The sequence below is a fragment of the Lithobates pipiens genome, unplaced genomic scaffold, assembly GCF_037356315.1.
Source record: "Lithobates pipiens isolate NorthernLeopardFrog02 unplaced genomic scaffold, aLitPip1_a1.2 Scaffold_27, whole genome shotgun sequence".
Classification (NCBI taxonomy): domain Eukaryota; kingdom Metazoa; phylum Chordata; class Amphibia; order Anura; family Ranidae; genus Lithobates; species Lithobates pipiens.
In genome coordinates this window covers 74,247,817-74,273,150 of record NW_027507788.1, presented here as the reverse complement: position 1 = coordinate 74,273,150, position 25,334 = coordinate 74,247,817, and positions in this window count along the sequence as shown.

Sequence of the window (25,334 nt, the reverse complement as noted above, 5' to 3'; positions counted from 1 at the left end):
CCCCCTCCTCTGTAATTTCCCCTCTCCTCTGTATTTGCACCCCTTTCATCTGTAATTGTCCCTCATTTCTCTGTAATTGCACCCCTCCTCTGTATTTGCACGGGCCCCTCCTGTCACACCGCACCCCCTCCTGTCACACCGCACCCCCTCCTGTCACTCTGCACCCCCTCCTGTCACACTCTGCACCCCTTCCTGTCACACTCTGCACCCCCTCCTGTCACACTCTGCACCCCCTCCTGTCACACTCTGCACCCCATCCTGTCACATCGCACCCCCTCCTGTCACACTCTGCACCACCTCCTGTCACACTCTGCACCCCCTCCTGTCACACTCTGCACCACCTCCTGTCACACTCTGCACCACCTCCTGTCACACCGCATCCCCTCCTGTCACACCGCATCCCCTCCTGTCACACCGCAGCACCACCTCCTGTCACACCGCAGCACCACCTCCTGTCACACCGCACCCCCTCTTGTCACACCGCACCGCACTGCCCTACTGACACCATTTACTGCTCTACTGACACTGTCAACTGCTCTACTGACACAATTTACTACCCTACTGACACAATTTAGTGCCCTACTGACACTGTCCACTGCCCTACTGACACTGTCCACTGCCCTACTGACACCATTTACTGCTTTACTGACACTGTCCACTGCCCTACTGACACCATTTACTGCTCTACTGACACTGTCCACTGCTCTACTGACACCATTTACTGCTCTACTGACACCATTTACTGCCCTACTGACACCATTTACTGCCCTACTGACACCATGTACTGCCCTACTGACACTGTCCACTGCCCTACTGATACCATTTACTGCTCTACTGACACTGTCCACTGCCCTACTGACACCATTTACTGCCCTACTGACACTGTACACTGCCCTACTGACACTGTCCACTGCTCTACTGACACCATTTACTGCTCTCCTGACACTGTCCACTGCCCTACTGACACCATTTACTGCCCTACTGACACCATGTACTGCCCTACTGACACTGTCCACTGCCCTACTGATACCATTTACTGCTCTACTGACACTGTCCACTGCCCTACTGACACAATTTACTGCCCTACTGACACAATTTACTGCTCTACTGACACTGTCCACTGCTCTACTGACACCATTTACTGCCCTACTGACACCATTTACTGCTCTACTGACACTGTCCACTGATCTACTGACACAATTTACTACCCTACTGTCACCATTTACTGCTCTACTGACACTGTCCACTGATCTACTGACACCATGTACTGCCCTAATGACACCATGTACTGCCCTACTGACACTGTCCACTGCCCTACTGACACTGTACACTGTCCTACTGACACTGTACACTGTCCTACTGACACCATTTACTGCTCTACTGACACCATTTACTGCCCTACTGACACTGTCCACTGCCCTGCTGGCTGACAGTGTCCAATTTTAAGGTAGGCTATTGTCACTGACATTTCTTTTATTAATCGAATCATATTTTATGGGTACACTAAATGCTTTTGTTTTATTTAATCATGCCCATTTAAGTCCCTCCACTGTTAATGCAATTTGGCTATAGCAACTGTTCTGTGTAGCGCACTTCATTACTACTCTTTTTGGGTAACCCAAGGTATTTTACAATCCTATAGCGTGTACTACAAAAAAATTGCCGTGCGCCGTGAAAATGTTCGGGTTTGGCTTGAAGAAAAGGTGGCAACCCTATGTATACCCGATCAAATCGGTTTCGGCTCGGTGCATGGCCTTCATTTTGCCCTTTTAGCAAAACTAGACGTAGCAATATGGGTAGTCTACTCCTGCTAGGGACTTTAATCTCCTGAAGTAGGCTCTCAGGCATACATAAAGCCATAGATTGGGCATGCCTTAAACCCAGGGATCAAGCTTCTGTTAATCTATTACCCTTAAGTAGGCTTCCCTTTAGTCTTTGCTGATATAAAGATGAAAAGGAACAAAAAAGGTTGTCTGTCAGGCCCCCTTCCCCCCTTTTTGCAGTTTTATTTCCCTGAACAGGGTAGTGTTAAGACAGGCCCTCTTATTGATTAATGTAGTGTCCTTGTCTTACACAGGTCTCTGATTTATCTTTTTAGTGGTTCTAAGTAGCACCTACAGGCACAATAGGCCATGGTTGTTAGATGTGTGAGACAGGCAACATTGCTAACCTACAAGTTTAACATGTTTTCTGATTCCATCTTTAAGAGCCTATTCCACCTAGATACTGCATCCGAAGCGGAAAAGGCAGGGACATCTGTGGAGCAGACCTGCAGATCAGCCGCATGATCCAGCTAAGATACCTTCATCAAGCATATGAGCATATGGAGTGGAGGTAAAGCTCACTGCAGAACCAAGGTTGGCCAAGAGGGTCTTGCAGTGGCCCCACCCTAAGGTAGTGTCATGAACTAGATGTGACCAGAACTGTGTGACTGCGACAAAGTGAACCAGACACAAATAAGTGAAGGTAAATTTATTAAGCAAACGCATATAAATGTGAACACACCACCAATACGAACTAAGAGAACAAACCAAACAACCAAACAGTGAAGATAAGTAAATAAACCAGTATATGTAACAAAAGGGAGTACCAGAATCGTAGTCAAGCCAGGCCGGGGTCATAAATAGGAGGTCAGCAGATGGGGGGACAAGGAGAAGGGAACAGGTACAGGAGGCAGGATGCAGGGATTAGGGATGCAGGGATCAGGGATGCAGGGATCAGGTAACCGGGATCAGGTAACCGGGATCAGGTAACCGGGATCAGGTAACCGGGATCAGGTAACAGGTATCAAACAGGCTGCAGGTCAGGGCTCAAGGGCAATACCAAGGCGAAGTGTATATGAACTTGCCGGGTATTTATAATGGCTGCTGTCAGTCATGTGACGCCTGACTGCAGAGGGCAATACCTGCTCCATACTGCCAGGATCCCTCCGCTGGTGGACACCAGTACTGCGGACCAAAGATGACATAATTCCAGCAGGAGACACCTGCTGGTGGATCGCAGTACTGCATGCCAAATGATTGATATTACCAGCGGAGGGAACCTTTCCTGACAGTACCCCCCCTCAAAGGAGCGACCTCCGGACGCTCCAACTAGCAGTTGCTGGGGAAAGTCCACTGCGTCAAGCTGGGCTATGGGCAAAGTCTCATTAGGTTGGGTAATGGACACTTCAAACAGGGCAGCAGACAGAACCACATCGGACCGGGAAGCTGGCACATCGGGCTGGAAGGCGGGCAGCGGCACGTCAGGCTGGAAGGCGGGCAGCGGCACGTCAGGCTGGAAGGCGGGCAGCGGCACGTCAGGCTGGAAGGCGGGCACATCAGGTTGGACAGCAGGCACATCAGACTGGAAGGCATCGGACTGCAAGGCCGGGACATCAGACTGGAAGGCGTCGGACCGCGAGGCCAGGACATCAGACTGGAAGGCGTCGGACCGCAAGGCCGGGACATCAGACTGGAAGGCGTCGGACCGCAAGGCCGGGACATCAGACTGGAAGGCGTCGGACCGCAAGGCCGGGACATCAGACTGGAAGGAATCGGACCGCAAGGCCGGAACATCAGACTGGAAGGAATCGGACTGCGAGGCCGGGACATCAGACTGGAAGGAATCGGACTGCGAGGCCGGGACATCAGACTGGAAGGAATCGGACTGCGAGGCCGGGACATCAGACTGGAAGGAATCGGACTGCGAGGCCGGGACATCAGACTGGAAGGAATCGGACTGCGAGGCCGGGACATCAGACTGGAAGGAATCGGACTGCGAGGCCGGGACATCAGACTGGAAGGAATCGGACTGCGAGGCCGGGACATCAGACTGGAAGGAATCGGACTGCGAGGCCGGGACATCAGACTGGAAGGAATCAGACTGCGAGGCCGGGACATCAGACTGGAAGGAATCAGACTGCGAGGCCGGGACATCAGACTGGAAGGAATCAGACTGCGAGGCCGGGACATCAGACTGCGAGGCCGGGACATCAGACTGCGAGGCCGGGACATCAGACTGCGAGGCCGGGACATCAGACTGCGGGGCATCAGACTGCGAGGCCGGGGCATCAGACTGGAAGGCATCAGACTGCGAGGCCGGGACATCAGACTGGAAGGAATCAGACTGCGAGGCCGGGACATCAGACTGCGAGGCCGGGACATCAGACTGCGAGGCCGGGACATCAGACTGCGGGGCATCAGACTGCAAGGCCGGGACATCAGACTGGAAGGCATCAGACTGCAAGGCCGGAACATCAGACTGGAAGGCATCAGACTGCAAGGCCGGAACATCAGACTGGAAGGCATCAGACTGCAAGGCCGGAACATCAGACTGGAAGGCATCAGACTGCAAGGCCGGAACATCAGACTGGAAGGCATCAGACTGCAAGGCCGGGACATCAGACTGGAAGGCATCAGACTGGAAGGCCGGGACATCAGACTGGAAGGCCGGGGCATCGGACTGGAAGGCATCGGACTGGAAGGCCGGGGCATCGGACTGGAAGGCATCGGACTGGAAGGCTGGGGCATCGGACTGGAAGGCATCGGACTGGAAGGCCGGGGCATCAGACTGGAAGGCATCAGACTGGAAGGCCGGGGCATCAGACTGGAAGGCATCAGACTGGAAGGCCGGGGCATCAGACTGGAAGGCATCAGACTGGAAGGCCGGGGCATCAGACTGGAAGGCATCAGACTGGAAGGCCGGGGCATCAGACTGGAAGGCATCAGACTGGAAGGCCGGGGCATCAGACTGGAAGGCATCAGACTGGAAGGCCGGGGCATCAGACTGGAAGGCATCAGACTGGAAGGCCGGGGCATCAGACTGGAAGGCATCAGACTGGAAGGCCGGGGCATCAGACTGGAAGGCATCAGACTGGAAGGCCGGGGCATCAGACTGGAAGGCATCAGACTGGAAGGCCGGGGCATCAGACTGGAAGGCATCAGACTGGAAGGCCGGGACATCAGACTGCAAGACATCAGACTGGAAGGCCGGGACATCAGACTGCAAGACATCAGACTGGAAGGCCGGGACATCAGACTGCAAGACATCAGACTGGAAGGCCGGGACATCAGACTGCAAGACATCAGACTGGAAGGCCGGGACATCAGACTGCAAGACATCAGACTGGAAGGCCGGGACATCAGACTGCAAGACATCAGACTGGAAGGCCGGGACATCAGACTGCAAGACATCAGACTGGAAGGCCTGGACATCAGACTGCAAGACATCAGACTGGAAGGCCGGGACATCAGACTGGAAGGCCGGGACATCAGACTGCAAGACATCAGACTGGAAGGCCGGGACATCAGACTGCAAGACATCAGACTGGAAGGCCGGGACATCAGACTGCAAGACATCAGACTGGAAGGCCGGGACATCAGACTGCAAGACATCAGACTGGAAGGCCGGGACATCAGACTGCAAGACATCAGACTGGAAGGCCGGGACATCAGGCTGGAAGGCGTCAGGCTGGAAGGCCGGGACATCAGACTGCAAGACATCAGACTGGAAGGCCGGGACATCAGGCTGGAAGGCGTCAGGCTGGAAGGCCGGGACATCAGGCTGGAAGGCGTCAGGCTGGAAGGCCGGGACATCAGGCTGGAAGGCGTCAGGCTGGAACTCCGGCTGGGACAGATTGGTAGGTGTGGAGGCAGGTTGGGTTAATGGTAAGATCATTTTGGTTGGGAAAAACTTTCGCTTTTTCTTTGGCTTAGCTACTGAAGCTCTGTAGGTGACTGCAGGACTGTAAATAAGGGGTGCAGCAGACTGGAAAGGAGGATTGTGATATGGCAGAGAAGAGGTACCAGTAGCTGGGGAAAGAACTTGTGGGTTTGTAGACAGCGGAGAGGAGGCAGGTGAGTTGAATGCAGGGTAAGTACAGGGAGCAGAGACTGGATAGGAGTATTTGGTTGGGAGCAGCGTGTACTGGGCTGCAACTGAGGTTGACATGGCTGATGGGGAAACATACTTTTGGGTAGGCTCATATCTGATGGCAGAGGTGGATTGTTTGGCTGGGGCTGATTGCACCATGTCAGACCATGCTGAAAGTAAGGGTTGTACAAACTGAAGTTTTAAGCCTCCCTGTCTAACAAAAGACTGAGCAGATACAATGCACTCAGCAATCACCTGTGGGGAACAGGCTGAGTAGTGTTCACAAAAATCAGAAGGATCATCTTCAAAAAGCCATACTAAAGATACAACCTGATTCATATCAAAAGGAGGAGTGAAATCATCACGGCCATCTGGGATACAGGGCAGGGCTAGCTCAGTACAGATCTTTATCAAAGGCTGCACCTCCTCAAACAATATATAACCCTGATCAACCAGGGAGTGAGCCAAACGCATAGCTGCAAACAACTGGTCACTAGACCATCCTTTCAAAGCCTGGCGGCAATAATCACCACTCTCAGATGCCAGCAGAGAAAGATAAATGATCTCATCAGCATTCATGTTTGCAACCCAACTGAAGCAAATGGTTCCCCTGTGCAGCCACTTCTGGTCAGGAATGGCCTTGGTATTCTGTCATGAACTAGATGTGACCAGAACTGTGTGACTGCGACAAAGTGAACCAGACACAAATAAGTGAAGGTAAATTTATTAAGCAAACGCATATAAATGTGAACACACCACCAATACGAACTAAGAGAACAAACCAAACAACCAAACAGTGAAGATAAGTAAATAAACCAGTATATGTAACAAAAGGGAGTACCGGAATCGTAGTCAAGCCAGGCCGGGGTCATAAATAGGAGGTCAGCAGATGGGGGGACAAGGAGAAGGGAACAGGTACAGGAGGCAGGATGCAGGGATTAGGGATGCAGGGATCAGGTAACCGGGAACAGGTAACAGGTAACAGGTAACAGGGAACAGGGAACAGGGAACAGGGAACAGGGAACAGGGAACAGGGAACAGGTAACAGGTAACAGGTAACAGGTAACAGGTAACAGGTAACAGGTAACAGGTAACAGGTAACAGGTAACAGGTAACAGGTATCAAACAGGCTGCAGGTCAGGGCTCAAGGACAATACCAAGGCGAAGTGTATATGAACTTGCCGGGTATTTATAATGGCTGCTGTCAGTCATGTGACGCCTGACTGCAGAGGGCAATACCTGCTCCATACTGCCAGGATCCCTTCGCTGGTGGACACCAGTACTGCGGACCAAAGATGACATAATTCCAGCAGGAGACACCTGCTGGTGGATCGCAGTACTGCATGCCAAATGATTGATATTACCAGCGGAGGGAACCTTTCCTGACAGGTAGTCCTGAGGTACTTGTTTATCCTCTCAGGTGTGCCGTCCTGGAAGATGACTTGAGAAAGGTACCAGTTACTTACCGGTAGCTGTCTTTCTGCGAAATCTTCCAGGATGGCAGGCCTACTTCCCGCCCGTTGGAGGAGGGAAGATTGTAGAACACTAGAAGGTGAGTGCTTATGAGGAATGATTTCCCTTGTGAACCGGGTTCAGGAGTTACTTCTCTACAAACTGAGGATCAAGGGGAAAGGTGGGGACTTAAAACAGCTGTCGATTGATTGTGTTTCCTGTAGGGAGGAGCCTCTCATCTCTCAGGTGTGCCGTCCTGGAAGATTTCCCAGAAAGACAGCTACCGGTAAGTAACTGGTACCTTTAGGCAAGGGGCGGGGCCACCTGGTTACATCACATGGTGGCACTACCCTCTTCTGAGGTTACAGGATGTCACGTGACAGCAGAAGTGTTAAAAGAAAAACAGCAAGTAATGTAAAGTTGCTTTGTACTGTGAACTAAATAATGTATGCATTATACCTATCTATCCAGCAGGTGGCACTGTAGTGTGTATCTATGTGTATCTATGATAATATAATCATAGGAAATGTTATCTGTCTAAGGCCCTTTTCACACTGTGCTGGGACTGCATGACTAATTGTACTCCATGATTTTCAATGAGTGCCATTCATATCTGTGCTACTTCAAAGTAGTCACTGCACTACTTTGGTCTGACTTTGATGCCACTTAAGGTCCCTCAACATTACACAAACATCAAAGTCATGGCAAAAAAAATTGCATGTCTTTTAGGTCGCAAAAGTGCGAAAGGGGCCTAAGTAGTTGTATGCTCCTTGTTCCTGTGTCATAAAAATACATGTTCTGATATTCCTCCATGAAAATAAAGTGTATTGCTGTATATAATGCCGCGTACACATGAGCGGACTGTATGGCGTACTTAGTCCGTCGAAACACATTTCAGCGGACAATCCGCTCGTGTGTGGGCTTCAGCGGACTTTTTCAGCATGCAGTCCGGCGTACTAAGTATTTCGGTTTTTTCGAAATTCTGTCCGTCGTACTTTGGTTTCAGCGGACAGTACGGTCGTCAGTATGCTAGTTCGACGGACTAAGAATGGCGCATGCCCAGAAAGGATTTACACGGCGGAAGGGTGCTTTGCTGTGTCTTGGACTTCCTATTTCTAGTCCCGTCATACGTGCTGTACACGTCATCGCGCAAGCTTTCGACGGACTGTTTGTGCATCCGTGTGTGGTCAAGTCCGTTCAGTGGAAAGTACGACGGACTGTCCGTCGGATTGTATGACGAACTAAGTATGCCATACAGTCCGCTCGTGTGTACGCGGCATAAGAAGCTTCCAGAGCATAATCTCAATACTCTGCATAAAAAGTTATGTGCCCAGCAGGCACCCAGGCATTGGAAATAATTCTACAATGAATCAGTGAATACTATATGCCAGCTGCTGAAAGATGGCAAGCAGTTCAGATGTGAAGCTTGCAATAGCAAATCTGAACAATGCCAATTGCTGTGGAAGTTCAAGCTAGAAAAGACATGTACGTAGCTGTAGTGCAACGTAAGCGTAGGGCATACATGACAGGGTGCAAGGCTTACACAGGGGAATGGTGCAAGGGGTTAAGAAAGTTACAAGGCTTACCTGATTGGAGGATGGAGTAAGAGTGGGTGGAGTAGAGTTGATGGGAAGGCACGTGAGGGTAGGAAGGTCAGCAGTCTGGAGCAGCAGGTCAGGAGGAACGTTCGGGATCACCACCCTAGAAAAGATGAGTGGGTTAGAACAGCTTTGGGAGCAGCTTAGATTGGCAGCTGAGCAGCATGGCGCAGACTGGCTGCAAAGCCAAATTACGCCCACCCTACAGGGGGTAGGGCAGGGACCCTCAATGGATAGGGCAACCCCGACACGGGCAAGGAGGTCACGGCCTCCTGTGCGCCTTAGCCCTGATATTGCCCCCCGGACTCAAAGCCGGATTGGGAGCCCCAGCTGGGCCCCTTCAGGTCCCCCTGCCAAGCAGACATACCAGTCGGCTAGCGGGGGGCCTGAGAGGAATCTCCGTCCACGGCAGAGTCCCAGAGGGAGGGGGGTCACTTACCGGGACAGGTCTCATGCCACCTCCAGGACCGTTCGATCGTTGGTGGTACCGGTGGTTCCCCCTGGTGAAGCTCCGGTCAGGGGGGGCTGCCCGACGGGGGGGGGGGGAGCGGGGTCCTCGGGTGCCAGCCTTGTCTGTGAGGTGGCCGGCGGCCTGCCACGTGTGGGCGCCATTTTAGCTTCCGGGGGAGGCCCAGCAGTGATTGCAGAGCGGCAGTCGGGTGGCCACGCCTCTGGCACGTCTCAGTGCCTGGGAGGGATGGCCGGAGGAGGAGCGGCGCGCACACGAGCAGTGCGGCGCACGTTGATGACGTCAGCGAATATGATGTCGACGCGACCGGAAGTTTGTCACGGGTAAACAAAGAAAATGGCGGCTGCCAGGATACGGACACAGAAAACGGCCGGGGGCGCCCTGGGCCGTCCGGAACACCAGCTTGGAGGCCCCCGATGGGGCCTCAGAGTTCACCGGAGTGCAGCACGGAGGAGGGGGAGTTGCACGAAGAGGAGGATGACACGCCAGCGACAGTGGGGCCAGCGGCTGGGGGGCCTTCTAGCCTGCAGCAGCCCGGTAAGTCCTTGGGGTATGTGGGGGGGTTAACCGCTGGGGTTAGTGGGGGGGAGGCAGGGTCGGGGGGCACAGGGGGGAGCGGTGTGGGGGGGTAGTGAAGTATTAAATGCACTGAAGAGTTGCTACGCCGCTTGGAGGGCAGCGCGGGGCCGGCGTCCGCCCCGATTAACCCTTGGGTGGCGCCGCCCGGCGCGGCGCGGGAGGTAAGGGGGACAGCAGTCCCCTCTTTACTAGGGATGTCGGAGGGTTGGGTGTCAGCGGAGACGCAGACGAAAAAGCAGGCGGAGACACGGGCGGACGGTGAGGGAACCATTGGTGCATCAGTAGGAAAAGATAAAGACACAGAGAAGATTCGCCTGGCGGATGCGGCGAGGAGCGAAGTATATGTGTGCTTCGAGGGACCGTTAGGGGAGCATTTAAAGAAAGAGGTGAGGGAGAAGATTTGGAAGGACGAGTTCGTAGAAATTTTCTCATTGTTACCGTTGGAAAAATTTAATTTAGACAGGGTCAAGCCGGATGAGAGCAAAAAAGAAGAGGAGGAGGTATAGGCTTATATTTTTTTTAGTTTGCGAATTGGTTGCAAGAGTTGCGATTTTAGCTAGCGTGATTGGGGAAAAGGCGCCGGAGAATTGTTCGGCATTGTTCTGTTATTTGGAGGCCATTAGCGAGGCGCACAGGGTGTATGGGGGTTTGGCCTGGCTCCGATATGACAAACAGTTTCGCCAACGAAAAGCGGTGCGCCCAACCATTAGATGGGACCGTAAGGATATCAGCCTGTGGATGAAGTTGATGACTTCGTCCAGGGCCCCGGGCCAGTTTTTTCCAGGGGGGGCTGGCGGCGCCACCTCAGCAGGATCGCTGGTCCCAAAAAAGAAAAGGGGTTTGCTAGCAATTTAATGACGGGATGTGCAAGTTTGGGAACACATGTCGCTACAAGCACGAGTGTTCGGGATGTAGTGGAGGGCACCCCTTCGCGCGTTGCTTCAGGCAAGGAAAAGGTCGCACTGGGGACTTCGCTGGAAAAGGGATGACGCCGGTGAGGCTGGAAAGGATGCTGCCTTTCCTAAGTAGGTATCCTGATCGTGCGGCAGCGGGATGTAGTAGGCAGGTTTTCGGGAGAGGTTTCAGATGCTGAGTGCGTTGAGGGAGGTTCTCCCGCTGGAAAAAAATTTGAAGTCGGCTTTACTGCATGAACAGGTGGTGTCAGCAAAACTGGCTAAGGAGGTGGCGCTGGGCCAGATGGCCGGCCCATTTCTTACCCCACTGATGGGGGATCTGGTGGTTTCGCCTTTGGGGGTGGTTCCGAAGAAGGAACCGGGGCAATTTAGGATGATTCACCACCTGTCTTACTCCAGGGGCGGTTCGGTAAATGACGGTATTGACCCGCAAGCTTGTGCGGTTACCTATACGTCATTTGATGCGGCGATTGCGTGGGTAAGGAAGTATGGCAGGGGGGCTCTGATGGCAAAAACGGATGTGGAGGCAGCGTTTCGTTTGTTGCCGGTGCATCCAGGGAGTATGCACTTGTTGGGTTGTTGCTGGCAGGGATCTTATTTTGTTGACGCTGCTTGCCCATGGGATGTTCTATCTCATGTGCTCTTTTTAAGATGTTCAGTTAATTTTTTGAGTGGGCTGTGAGGGAGACGGCTAGGGTCAACTCGGTTATCCATTACCTGGATGACTTTCTGTGTGTGGGGCCCCCAGGATCCCGTGGCTGCGGGATACTGCTGGGGACGGTGCAGCATCTGGCAGAACGGTTTGGGGTTCCCTTAGCGAAGGAGAACACGGAAGGTCCCACATTGGAGATAGTGTTTTTGGGAATCACGATTGATTCCTTGGCCATAGAATGTAGAAGGTGGTGGCGCTGAGGCAGGAGGTGGGCGCGGCGCGAGGCAGGCAAAAACTCAGATTGAAGGAATTGCAATCGCTCATGGGCAAATTGAATTTTGCTTGCAGGATCATGCCCATGGGGCGGATTTTTTTTGCAGGAGGCTGGCAGCGGCCACAGCAGGGGTGAAGGTGCCCACTCACTTCGTTCGGTTGTTCAGAGTTATGGGACGATCTGGGAGTGTGGGGGGTGTTCCCAGATGAGTTTAATGGGAGAGCGATAGTGCAGGAGGGACCGGTCAGCAACGCTGATTTAGTGTTGTTTACCGACGCGGCAGGTTCAGCGAGTTACGGAGCTTATTGCCAAGGGCAATGGAGTGCGGAACCTTGGCCGGAATCTTGGAGAGAGGCGGGGTTCTTGAAAAATCTGGCACTGCTGGAGCTTTTTCCCATTGTTCTGGCTGTGGACTTGTGGGGGGACAAGCTCCGGGATAAAAAAGTATGATTCAATTGTGACAACATGGGGGTGGTGGTGGCCATAAACAATATCTCGGCTTCCTCGCCCCCGGTGGTTAGGTTGTTAAGGAGGTTGGTGCTCAGTTGTTTATGCGGTGCACATCCCTGGGATTGAGAATAAGTTGGCGGATGCTCTGTCTCATTTCCAGTGGGAGGACTTTCGCAGACTGGCACCGGACACAAACAGACACGGGGACCCGCGCCCTCCGGAGTTGTGGAGGATTGCGTTGGACTCATCAGAAGATTGATTCAACAGTCATGGAGTGAAGGTACTCGAGCGGCTTATCAGGCAGTGTGGAGGGAATGGTCGAACTGGTTGGGTGAGGTTGGGGGGTCAGAAGGCCCTGCAGATCTGCTGATGTGGGTGCTAGGTTTTATCTGTTGTAATTATGTGTCCGGGGTGTCTGGGTCGGCAGTCAGCAAAAAAATGCCGGCTTTGGCCTTTTGGTTTCAATGTAAAGGGTTAGTGGATGTGACTAAGAATTTTTTAGTTAAAAAGGCGTTGAGGAGTTTTAGAAAGGGGGCGGCGAGAAGGGACTCTTGGCGCCCGATTTCTTTTGAAGAATTCGGGCATTTTGTTGCGCCCCATCGGGTAAGTATGTGCTATAGTTTTTTTTTGTAATTCTTTTATTTAATGTCAGAAGAAATAACAGGCACATGGACAACAACAATAGAACATACAGAATTTCACAACATACAGCTTACAGTATCACCCAGGTGGGATATACAGAGAGACCACCCCCAATATAGGCTTAAAATAAACAAGAAAACATTCCCGAACCGGGGGCTAGAGTCCCTTCTCAAGACCTCCAACACCAATTAGGCTAACCAATCCCACCCAGGTGGGTAGTAATCATCGCATGGCCATGCATTACAACGAGATGCCCAAAGTTTTGTTGTTTTATAAAGAAAGGGAGAAGGATGGAGATGGGCGGTGAGCCGGGCCCCAGGCGGACAGAGCATACACTTGTTGGAACTGGTCATTCCCAGGGAGGCCCACAACCCACCGCTGCCCGCCAGGGCTAACCGGCAGGATCTAATCATGAAAGATAAAGGGCTGAGGAAGCGAAACGGTAAAGGGGAAGGGAATTACGAAAGGAAGGGGCTACAGAGGGAGACAGGGAGGAAGGAGGGCCAGGGAGAAAGAGGGGGGATCAGAACAGAGAGACAGACCAAGTAAAAGAAACACAGACAAGGCTCCAGGGGAGCTAAAACGAGGAAGGCTAACAGAAAAGAGCAAAACAGGGAATGTGAGTGCCACCCGACCGCAGGGGGGGGGGAAAGGGGGCCGCCGCCAGCAAACAGAGACTCTCTCTCAACGGGCATTTGAAGCTACCACCCGAAGGTACGCCTCAGTGTAGATGAAATGATTCCAAGGTCTCCAAGTCTCACGAAAGGCCTCCCCCCTATTATGGAGCATCGCTGTGAGGTCTGCCATATCTCTTAATTCATTTACTTTAGAGAACCATAGAGCCATTGCCGGTGGGTTCTCCGATCTCCAGCACAAAGGGATACAGACCTTCGCCGCGTTTAGCAGCTGAATAGTCAACGAGTTCCTATACTTTTTAATGGATCGCTCCGACAAGTGCAGCAGGCAGGCCGCAGGGTTACCCTCCAGAGAGACACCAGTCAGACGACCGATCGTGTCGGTCACCCCGTGCCAGAAGGGCACCAGCTTGGGACAGGCCCAGAAAACGTGCAGCATCGTTCCCTCCGCCTCCCCACAACGCCAACAACAAGCCGGCACCTGGGGGAATATGCGGTGGAGAACGGATGGGACCCTATACCACCTAGTTGTGATCTTGTAGCACGTCTCCTGAACCCGGGTAGCCATAGAGGACTTCTGTGCAAAATGAAGAATTTTCTGCTGTTGATCTGGAGTAAAGTGGGTGCCAAGCTCCGTCTCCCACTTCGCCACGAACGGGGGGACATAACCCTCAGCCGGACGAATCAGGGCAGAGTAGAGAAGCGAGAGGCAGTGCCGCACCGGTTCCCCCCGATGACAAATACGCTCTAACTCCGTGAGGGGGCGAGAGATGCCTGGCGTCCGCAAACAGTTACGCAAGAAATTCCTCAATTGCAGACTGCTCCAAAAATCCAATGGAGGATCCACTGCCCGCTGCCCTGCCTCCGGGGTGAGTCGACCATCTGGGCCGATAAAGTCACATAGCCGCCGCCTGTCACCCATCCGTAGACGATGGAAGCAGGGATTCTGGTATAAAGTCCGGGTTACCCAGGACCGGCACCATAGGGGAGGGGACCGGGGACACCGGGGACACCAACGAATTCCGAAAGGCCTCCCTCGTCACTCGCAGGGTGCCTCCCAATGTGGGATGATCCAGTATAGCCCTTGGCAAAGGCGCTGAGGACCAGGGCCTGCTCCCGACCGTGTCCCCAGAGTCCTCCCTCTCCATGGCCACCCAAAGCTTCGCCCCCTCATGACAGTGCCAGTCCACCAACCTGGACAGGTGAACCGCCCTGTAATATGTCCTCACGTCGGGAAGACCAACTCCACCCCAGCGCTTCGACAAATGCAGAAGCTGCAATCTAAGACGCGGTCTCCGGTGTGACCAAATAAAAGCACGGAATAGGGAGTCTATCCGCTTGAAAAAGGTGGAAGGGAGGTAAATGGGCAACGCCTGCAACAGATACAAAAGTTTGGGCAACAGAGTCATCTTAAGCGCACTGCACCGACCGAACCACGTCAGCGTTAGCGAATGCCAGTGCAAGAGATCAGCCCTCAAGCGGTCCACCAGAGGTGCAAAATTGGCTGAATAGAGGGACGCCGGGTCAGGGGTAACCTCAACACCGAGGTAGCGGATATGACTAGTAGCCCACTTCAGTGGATAGGTCCCCCGTAGGTGCCGTGCCACCTCTCCCCCTACGGTGATGTTAAGGATGGAAGATTTAGCTAGATTAATTTGAAAAAGGGAGAGAGAGCCGTACTCCGCCAAGGAGGACAGCAGGACAGGCAACGACGTAAGGGGATCCGTTAAAAAGAAAATTAGGTCATCTGCAAATGCGGCCACCTTGTGGGTACCCGACGCCTTCGCATAACCAGCAATGTCCGTATTTGACCGAATATGGCACAGAAAGGGTTCAAGAGACAGAATAAAAATCAATGGGGACAGGGGACAACCCTGTCGGGTGCCGTTCTTGATAAAGAAGTAGGGAGACCTCGTTTCATTTACCTTAACCGCCGCAGTAGGGCTTGAATAAAAGGACAAAACCCATTGGAGCATGGAGTGGCGAAGTCCTATATGTTCCAGGGTAGCTCTGATAAACGACCAGTCCACGCGGTCAAAGGCCTTCTCCACGTCAGTGGACAGCAGGAGGAGGGCTCGCTTAGAGGTTCTGGCCGCGTGGACCAAGTTGAGAACCCTAATAGTGTTGTCCCGAGGTTCACGCCCCGGGACAAACCCGGCCTGATCCCTGTGAATGAGGCTAGGGATGTGCGGAAGCAGCCTGTTCGCCAGAATTCTGGCAAAGAGCTTCAGATCAGAATTTAACAGAGCGATTGGGCGGTAGTTTCCACAACACAGTGGATCCTTTCCCTCCTTCGAAATGAGGGAGATATGGGCTCTGAGGGAGTCCACCAGAAAGGAAGCGCCCCCAGCAAGAGAATTAAGGGCAGTGACCAGGGGCTTCCCCAGTATCCCAAAAAAGGTCTTGTAATACGCCGGTGTGAAGCCGTCCGGGCCCGGAGCTTTCCTAGGCTTAGACTCCGCCAGAGCCACCCCCAGCTCCTCAACCGAAATGGACTCCTCCAGTTCAGCCTGTACCTCCCCAGGGAGGGAGGGCATACCCGAGGCCGCTAAATACGACTGAGGGGTCGGGCCCTCCGCCCCATGGGGGCCAGGAGCAGGGGGCCCCTTCAGATTGTAGAGGCCTTCATAGTAGCCCTGAAATTCGGCCGCTATGTCCTCTGACTTACTCAATTTCTGACCAGACGCCGACTTAATATGGGGAATGTAGGTCTGGGTTTGCGGGCCCCTCAAGGCCCTCGCCAGCAGGGACCCCGGTTTGTTAGAGTACTCAAACATAGTCCGACGGGCCCAGGCCAGCTTTTGTTTAGTCTTCTGGAACAGAAGGGAGCGCAGTTCTTAACGAGCCTTAAGAAGATCCTGAAAAACCGCCCGTGCCAAGTGCGCCTTATGTTGGGTCTCCAGCCTCAGGATCGTGGCTAGAAGTTCGTCCGTGCGCTTCCTCCTTTCCCGCTTAAGACGAGCCCCTATTTTCATCAGCACGCCCCTGATCACCACCTTATGCGCCTCCCATACAGTAAGAGGGTTAGCCACCGAGGCCTCATTAAGAGAGAAGTATTCCCGCAACGCTGTCTGGATCTCCAAACAAGTATCTCCAGACTGGAGTAAAGCCTCGTTGAGTTTCCAAGACGGCGGAGGGCGTGACACCGACCCCAACTGAAGGGTTAAATGAACGGGCGCATGATCAGAGAACGAGATAACATCGATGGAGGTGGACACCACCGCAGGCAGATCCCTATGCGACACCAATAAGTAGTCCAACCGGGAGTACGTATGGTGGACCTGCGAGAAAAAGGTATAGTCTCTGGTTTGTGCATGCGCCTGGAGATCCGTTTTCAGCCGTTTTAAGCGCGCATATGATAAATGGGACGCCCCCCTAGAAACATCAAGTGCTGGGTCCATGGCAAAGTTAAGGTCCCCGCCAAAAACCAGCAGCCCGTCCGCAAACTCCAGTAGCTCAGGGATAAGAGTCTGCAAGAACAGTACATGGTCAGTGTTCGGAAAATACACGTTGGCAAAGGTAACCTGCCTACCAAACACTGTCCCCTTCAGAAAAATAAAACGGCCCTGTGCGTCCGCCCGCTGCGCCTCGAACGACCACGGAACAGATCTGGCTATCAAAATACTCACCCCCTTTGATTTGGAGATCGGAGAAACACTATGATAGGCCCAGGGGAAGGCCCCATTAGTAAGTTTGGGTGTGCAACCTGCGCAAAAGTGCGTCTCCTGCAAAAATGCTATCAGCGACCCACCCTTGCGGAGGTTCGTCAACAGCTGCGAGCGCTTCTCCGGGGTGTTGAGGCCCCGTACATTCAGGGAGGTGACCTTAAGGAGACCCATTCCACCCCACTGGAGACCAACGTTAAAGGAGCTCGCCAATCCCCAACCCACGGGCCCCCCTCACGGCACGGGATCAACCCACAGGAGCCCCAAAAGAGAGAGGGCGGAGAACACGGGGGAAGAGGGGGGAGAGGAAGGAAGATAGGGGAGAAAAGAGGAGAAAAGGGATCACTGAGGGCGGGACAAGAGAAAAGAGGGGGACAGGAAAAAAGAGAGTCTACGGTGATCGCTACTTAAACTTGTAGCCCTACGATTGGGCACACTAGGTGTCCACACCAGGGCCTACCCTAACGGGGGGGGGGGGGGGGAAAGAACGCTGGGATTCCCGAAGATGGTCAATCGAGAATTCGTGGAGAGATATAAATCAGGAACATTGGAGATGCAGGAGACTAGCCAATGAGAACCAAAAACTGGAAACCTAGAAAACTACATGGCAAACAAAACATTAATACAGAAAAACATAACAGGTGTCAATACTGGCAGAACATATCATATCATAACATAACATAACCGGCCACCCACGACACTGTCCCGGGTCCCCACACTGGGACCGGAGACAGTGGAGCAGGAGCAACCCATACAGAATATGAGGATTCTCATCATGGTCAGCACGCTGGGGATGATCAGTAGGTCCGCACCCAAAGCATTATCAGTGTGGGGAGGTGACTCTCAAACCTTCAAACAGCGGTAGTAGGGGAGGGGCAAAAGGACCGGAGGGAGGGGCCAGCACCCCGAAACCTGCCGGGTGGGGCCCGAATATGTGAGGGCGAGTAAGGGCACCACAGAAGGACCAAGGGCATCCCCACTGTCGGGCAACGGGGGGGAGGAAAGGACGCAGGGCCCCAGCTATGCCGTGGGCAGGCGGACCCACCCATCCCCCCGCATGGACCCCTTCATCCCTCACCCAGAACACAAACCCCCTCCCCCCCACCACACAGAAGAGCAACCCCATCCCCACCCAAACAACCAGTAGGAGATACATGGGAAAGGACATGCAATATCAGTTACAATAATACCCCACAGTTCATCGTTGACAGAATCCTGGGAACCAAGGAATGTACTAAGTAGCACAGCAATGATGAAGAAAAAGTTCAGCTGCTTACCAACCCCAGACAGGGGCAGGATCAGTCCTCCGAAGCCAGTGGATGTCGTCTAGTGTCCTCTCTGCTGGGTGCACGAGACCGGGGATGGCGCACTCGCTGCGGCCTCGGCAAAGGTGGTCCGAGCGCCTCCTGGGAAATCAAGTAGTCAAACCAGTTAGGGACTGAAACGGCTGGCCTACCAAGAAACCCAAAGAGGTTCGGTAACTGATCAGGAGAACGAAGAGAAAACTCTGCTCCCCTCCTCCGGACTATTAGATGAAAGGGGTGGCCCCATCGATAAGTAGCTTCGGCCATACGGATCACTTCAAGAAGGGGGCGCAGGAGGCTCCGCAGGGCTCTCGTTTGCCTGGAGACATCCGGGTAGATCCTGATAAGAGCTCCATCAAAATCGATAGGGCCCCGTTCCCAAGCAAGACGTAGGATTTCCTCCTTCACAGTAAAGAAGTGCACTCTGCAAATTACGTCACGGGGTAGGTCTGCTGCTCCTGGGTCCCTGGACGCTGACGGAGTCACTCTGGGGCCTGGGATCCGATGGACCCGGTCTAGCTCCAGGTCAGTACCTGGGGGCTTCCCAAGGACCTGATTCAGTATGGCCACCACCGTAGTACGTAGGTCAGGTCCCATAGTCACCTCCGGTATGCCCCGGAGGCGCAGATTGTTCCTCCGACTTCTGTTTTCGCCATCATCTACACGGAGTTGCATTTCAATCAAGTGTCGCTGCAGGGCTTGCTGCCCGCTCTCGAGGGCGGCCAAGCGGGTTTCCGAGGAAGAGCTGGAGGTCTCCAGTGCGGTGACCCATTCATCAACAGTGTCCACTTGTTGGCGCAGGTCATGGAGCTCGCGAGACAGGGCATTGACTATAGAAGCAGCCATCTCCTGCAGGTCCTGCTTGGACGGCAGGCCTGCCACTAAGTCCTGCCAGAGGCCGTCCACCCCAGCCCCCGTGCCCCCCCCTCCTGTTAGACTGCAGGGAATGTCCAGGTTTGGAGAGGCCGGTGAAGCAGGGGAGGGGGCCAGGGAAGAAGATGCTTCGGCTCGAGGGGGGTCCCGGTGGGATGAAACTGCCCCCGCTGCACCACCCATCTCCCGCGGGGTGATACCTTGTGAGGAGGAAAGACGTTGTGGCGCCATCTTGGCCGGTACGACAGGGGAATCGAGCCCATGCTGGCGAAGAAAGTAGTTGCTTATGGCGTGTCCTGACGGTGTCCCCGAGCCCCGCCGGTGCCTGCGCCCTCCTGGCATGTAGTTCCACCACGTCTGGCGAGTTTGCGGCTGGTTCCCTGGCTAGCTCCTGCAGAGCTCCAAACTGCGTTTTTACATGTCCATCTTTAATCCACGTCCCACAGGACGGCTACTGGGCAGGGTGGAATTCACAGTAGGAGGCCGGACCGGCCTCGGAGCTCTCCCGTGGGTGACAGAATCAGGAAAGGCCGGGGATTCACAGGCCTCACTAGGCCGCACTAGGCCGGAGCCCGCCGCGGCCTCCCCGAGCGCCGTACGGGCCCTCGAACGCCACCGGAGTGACCCCCAGCAATGGATGAGTGGCAGGGGGGTGAAGATGGAGGTCCCCTACCTGCCCGAGCGGCTCAGCGTGGCGGCGATTGGGAGGCCTCGAGGCGGCAAGATGGCGGCGGCCGGCGCCGGTTCTCCTCGCGGCTCCGCGGGATCCGATGGCTCCGGGATCCCCACAATAACCACCCAGGAGGATGCAGCGTAGTGTCCCGGACCCGATGATGTGGGTCTCGGGTGAAAAAAACCCCAGCAGCAATGCGGATGGCGGCGGATTGCTCCGTGTGTTCAGGAGCCAGCCTCAAACACGTCCGCCGCCATATACGTCCGGCCACGCCCCCGTGCTATAGTTTTTGACCTAAAACTTTTCCGAGCTGCTTTCTTGTTGGCATTTTTTGGGGCGTTTCGGATAGGTTGAAGTAACTGATCACTTCAATCTATTATTATTATTATCAGTTATGTATTACTTTGTCTAGTCCCTATAGTTTAGCTATCAATCAACACGCCAAGCACATGTTATCGTTAATATCACAATATTATCACCATTGGCTATGAAATCAATACACGGTCTAAGATCAATTAAATCTCATTTATTTCCCAAGGAAATAAGAAAACGTGCATAAAGTTACAATAATACATAGCATACAATCAAAGTACAATATAAGCCATACTAATCGACCCTTATGACTCGACCTCCTGATGGAATAGAGAGAGAGACCTCATGGTTGCAACCCTTTTTGTTAAACATACCTCAGCCATACCACACCCCATAGCCCATCCTACTTTTCCCGTAGACCAATCAGCGTCTCTGGGGCGTTTCCTCCCCCAGGCTAATTACCTCGGACAGTCCTGCCATACTTGGCCTCTGGGGGGCAGTGTCTGCCCATGAATTGCAACTGCTCCGACTGGATTCCCATCTTGTGGCTCGATCTCGGACGCCCCTCCCGCTCACCAGCTGTCCTTTGTTCTTGCAGACAAGCCGGCACCATATTGTCTTTGAAGTTCAGTACATTCCAGGTGGGCTGAATAGAACTCATTCTGCTATCCAGATTCTGCCACATTCCTCTACACATTCTAAACATGTGTGTCATGCAAACATCAATATGGCTGAGTTCAGTTGTACCAACAGATGTGTAGAACTTTAGATATATAACGTTACTTCTTGTTCACCTCCAACATATGCCGCTTTGCGCCTAAAAGGCGCATACCACCCTTCTTCAGACACGGCTCCTTTTGAACAGTCCATAACTGTCTTAACATGTGTGGTTCCCCAACATGTACTTCCAAACCAGTACCTGTGGCACAGTCCTTAGCTTGTGTAATGCGTGGTTGTTTTCAACGAGCGCTCCAGAGACATCTCTCATGGAACAGTACACAATTGTCTTACCACGCTGTGTTTTCAACATGTGCAGAAACAGGTCCTATGGAGCAGTCCATAATTGATTACCATGTGATGTTTCCCAACACGTGCCGCTTTGCCACTGAGTGACACATCTCCACCACTCTTCAGCGACAGCTTCCATGTCACCATTCTGTATCTTGGGTATCTTCAGGACGGCAGTACAGGCAAGGGGTGTCTATTCATTCACCATTCACCAGCACTCATTCAGAGCAACATATCACCCAGCTTTCAGACCCAGAGTCTTGAGGAGGGCCTTTATTGCCCATATTACTAGCCTACAATACCCATAGGTCACACTCTACCACAAACATAAATCAACTTATTACCATAATATATACCTATATATGTATTACGCACCCCGCTCCCAACCTCCTATAACCTTTTACTGTAAATACGGGTCGGGATTAGGCAGGCTTGCTCGCAGCGGCGTTGCAGGGCTCTGACTTGGCAGCAACGTCTCCAATTTGTACACAGAGAGCTCACCGTCAAATCGTCCCTCAACTTGCATAGACAAATGGGAGACCCTTCTAGATAAATATCGCTTAACTACACATATAAGTTTACAACAATTACCAAACCCACACAATTCCACCCCTGTGCCTGGATTTCAGAGATCATGCCCATTGTATACCATGCACCTCTACCTACGGTTAGGTTCAAGGAACCCTCTAGTTCCATGACTAACACTACCCCGGTGTTCTTTAGGACAAAGAAACAAACTCGCCTATGTCCTAAATAATACCTGGGTGCCTTCCTCCCAGCAATGGTCTCTCCATCCAGAACACAGAGAGAAATAACTTCCCAACATTACTCGTTCATCCCCACGTATTGACCTGGCATATAAAGGACATCATGGTCATGCTTCCGACAAAGGGAAATATCCACCTGCCTTCAGCATTCATCTTCTCTGATCACATGTGTGATATAGTCTCAAATGCAACAAGATAGAATCCCCAGTCAGTAAGCCCATTGATGCCACCCAAATATACAGACCGAGTCTGTACTTCTGTATATGAGAACATATAGCATAACACCTTTCACAATCCAACTTAGTACAGCCCATACAGGCATTCGACCACTACTTTGGATTAGTGTAAGCAACGTGTTTTGGCAAAACCTTACTGAGCGGTGATGCTAACTCATCAGCCTACTGCCCCTTCATACAGAGACGGTACAATCAGCTTGATGTTGGCTGATATTTCCACCTGCCACAGAGTGCGCGCCAGAGCCAATGACAGGTTTCTGTCCTCTCTACCAACCTCTCAACATGGTTGACAAAATCCGGAGCCATTCTAACCTGAGTGTTTCTGTGACTTCATTGAATGTTATCAAGGATGCCACCAATCTCCCGGGGTAACAAAGTCACGCTCCTTCTCTGAAGCTATGGCTGTGAGTTTGTTCCTCAGGAGGCTGATGTCCACTCCATTAACAACACCCATCCCAGCTATTGTTCCCCCCCCCCCCAATATAGTGCTGAATACATCCCTCCTCTTTCGGGTTACTTCTCAGAAATAAGTATCCTGCATGGACTTGATCGCATCTCTGGGAGTAAGTCACTGGTACAATGACCGCACTTGATTCAGTGTATACTCAGCACATATAGGGTGATAGGTTTTTGTCAACCACCGTGAGATGTTGCAGCGCCATGTGGTGAAGTCCTACCCTGGTAGCCAGCGTTTGTTCCCTTTATTTTAACGGATCATGCTCCTGTGTGTATTCACTGGCATTATCTGTGCAGGGTTTCAACCTCTCAGGTAAGACATCAACCAGGCATATCTTCCCCATGTCTAGTTCTGGTGTCCCGCATGTCCAGTAACCGAAAGCTTCTCTCTAGGACCACTAGGATTGAGACACCACCCCTACGAGGAAGTTTTCCCCCATTGATGTGTCACCTGGCACCCTTTAATCTGACCCACAGCTACCTTATTATGCATAAGTGCTGGCCTGCCCCCTAGGTACCTGCACCATATTAACTCCGTTACATCAATACATGTAATACATTAAAACCTTTCTTCTTTCAACTCCTCCTTCCAACAAAAAAAACACATATTTTAAATTTTCATGTTTTGACGGATTGGATGTGTCATAATTCTTCCCCAACCTCCAACCCATTGCACATGTATAAATAACATGTTTGCATTCATCAGGAGAGACTTCAGCAAAAATATTTCACAAGTTCTCTTGCTAGGTACAGTCTTTCAGTTTCAGCATTCACACCAAACTGTCCAAAAGAAAACAAACAAGTATAATCTGAATCTTTTAAGTTTTTCCTTTTTTCCTCTCCTGATGTTTATCAGAACAAATTTGCGGCGTGGTGTGGCACAGACAAACTGCCAACCAGATGATCATCTGTCATCCATGTTCCAGAAGCCTCTCCAATTCTCGCCCCACTTGGATTCTGGAAGTGAAAAACAAGAGCAGTATCAAATTCTTATCCACAATATCTGCTTGCTTACCATGTTTACTTATAGTTCCCTCCCTGGAACCCAGGATCTCAGTATTCCTGGCTTCTGCAACTCTGACCAAACTATCCAAACAACCATGACCTCTTTAGGCTGAACCCACTGTAAAATGGATCCCCATGGTATGATCAAAAATGTTTAAAACTGAACGTCAGTGTTGCTTCTCAAAAACTTCAAATTTTACAAGCTACAAAAACAATGCATCTATCTGTATCTTTACGATGTATGCACTACCCCCTTTCAGGTGACTGGTTCTAACTGAGGGTGTCAGGGAAATAGGCGTAACCTCGCGCGGTACGATCGCGTTAACGCGCGTCAGCAAACAAGAAGGCGCTATATGGTTCCGAGACGAACGTCCCAAGCTGCGTCTGATCGGGTGCGAGTACGCGGTGTAGGACGAACGCATTCCGTTACACGTCATAGGCGTACGAACGCTACGGCGCGCACACGACGTAACCCAGCCACCCTGCCTACTTAAACGTTCACCTGACAGAGCCTCATCGCTGGATTATCGTCAGCTTCTCCTGAGTACCTGTGCCCGTGATTCCTGCTGTCTGATCTCCCGTTCACCGACCCGGCTCGTTTGACCTGCTTCTGTTGATTCTCCTGGCTCCGACCTCTGGCTTACATCTGACGCTCCCTGTCTGCTCCCAGTATCCGACCTCGGCTTGGCTTGACCTCCGCTCTCCGGCTCTCTGCTTGGTACCTGTTGTTCTGACCTCTGGACTGATCTTCCGTGTTGACCCTCGGCCTGGCCTTGACCCTGCCATTGGACTTCCTTGCACAGTTGCCCCAAGACTGATCATCGGCTACTGCTACCTGGCAACCTGTGCTACTGTGGGCACTGCATCCCTGTGTCACCTTCAGGGTTGTACTGCACTCGGCCGCAAGGGGAGCCCTCTCAGCATCTCGGCCTCCCTACCCGGACGTGACAGTATAATCCAGCCATGTCCGAGGCCGACAGAGGCGACTCCCCGATGGAGGCCATCCTACAGGAAGTTATGGCTCTTACTCCAGCAATTAAGGGACTCCAAGAAAAGTACCTCCGGCTGGAAGAACATCTGCAGCACTCCTCCTGCCAAGGTGCTATCACCATAACTACAACCCCGCCGGAGCCACGAGTCCCTGCACCAGAGTATTTTCAGGGGGACCGAAGGAAATTTAGATCTTTCCGGCACTCATGTTATTTATACTTTTCCTTACAACCCCAGACTTTTGCTTCCGAAGTAACCAAAGTGGGGTTCACCATCTCCCTGCTAAGGGACGATCCCCAGACGTGGGCCCACGGCCTACTAGAACAACGCAGCTCCTTCGTCAGTACGTTGGACCAGTTTTTTCAAGCCATGGCTCACCTATACGACGACCCCTTTCGGACAGCAACAGCCGAAGCAACCTTGTATTCCCTGCGTCAAGGTGAGCGGCCTGCGGAGGACTACACAGTGGAGTTCCAGACATGGTCTGCAGATTCTGGCTGGAATGAGGCAGCTCTGAAATATCAATA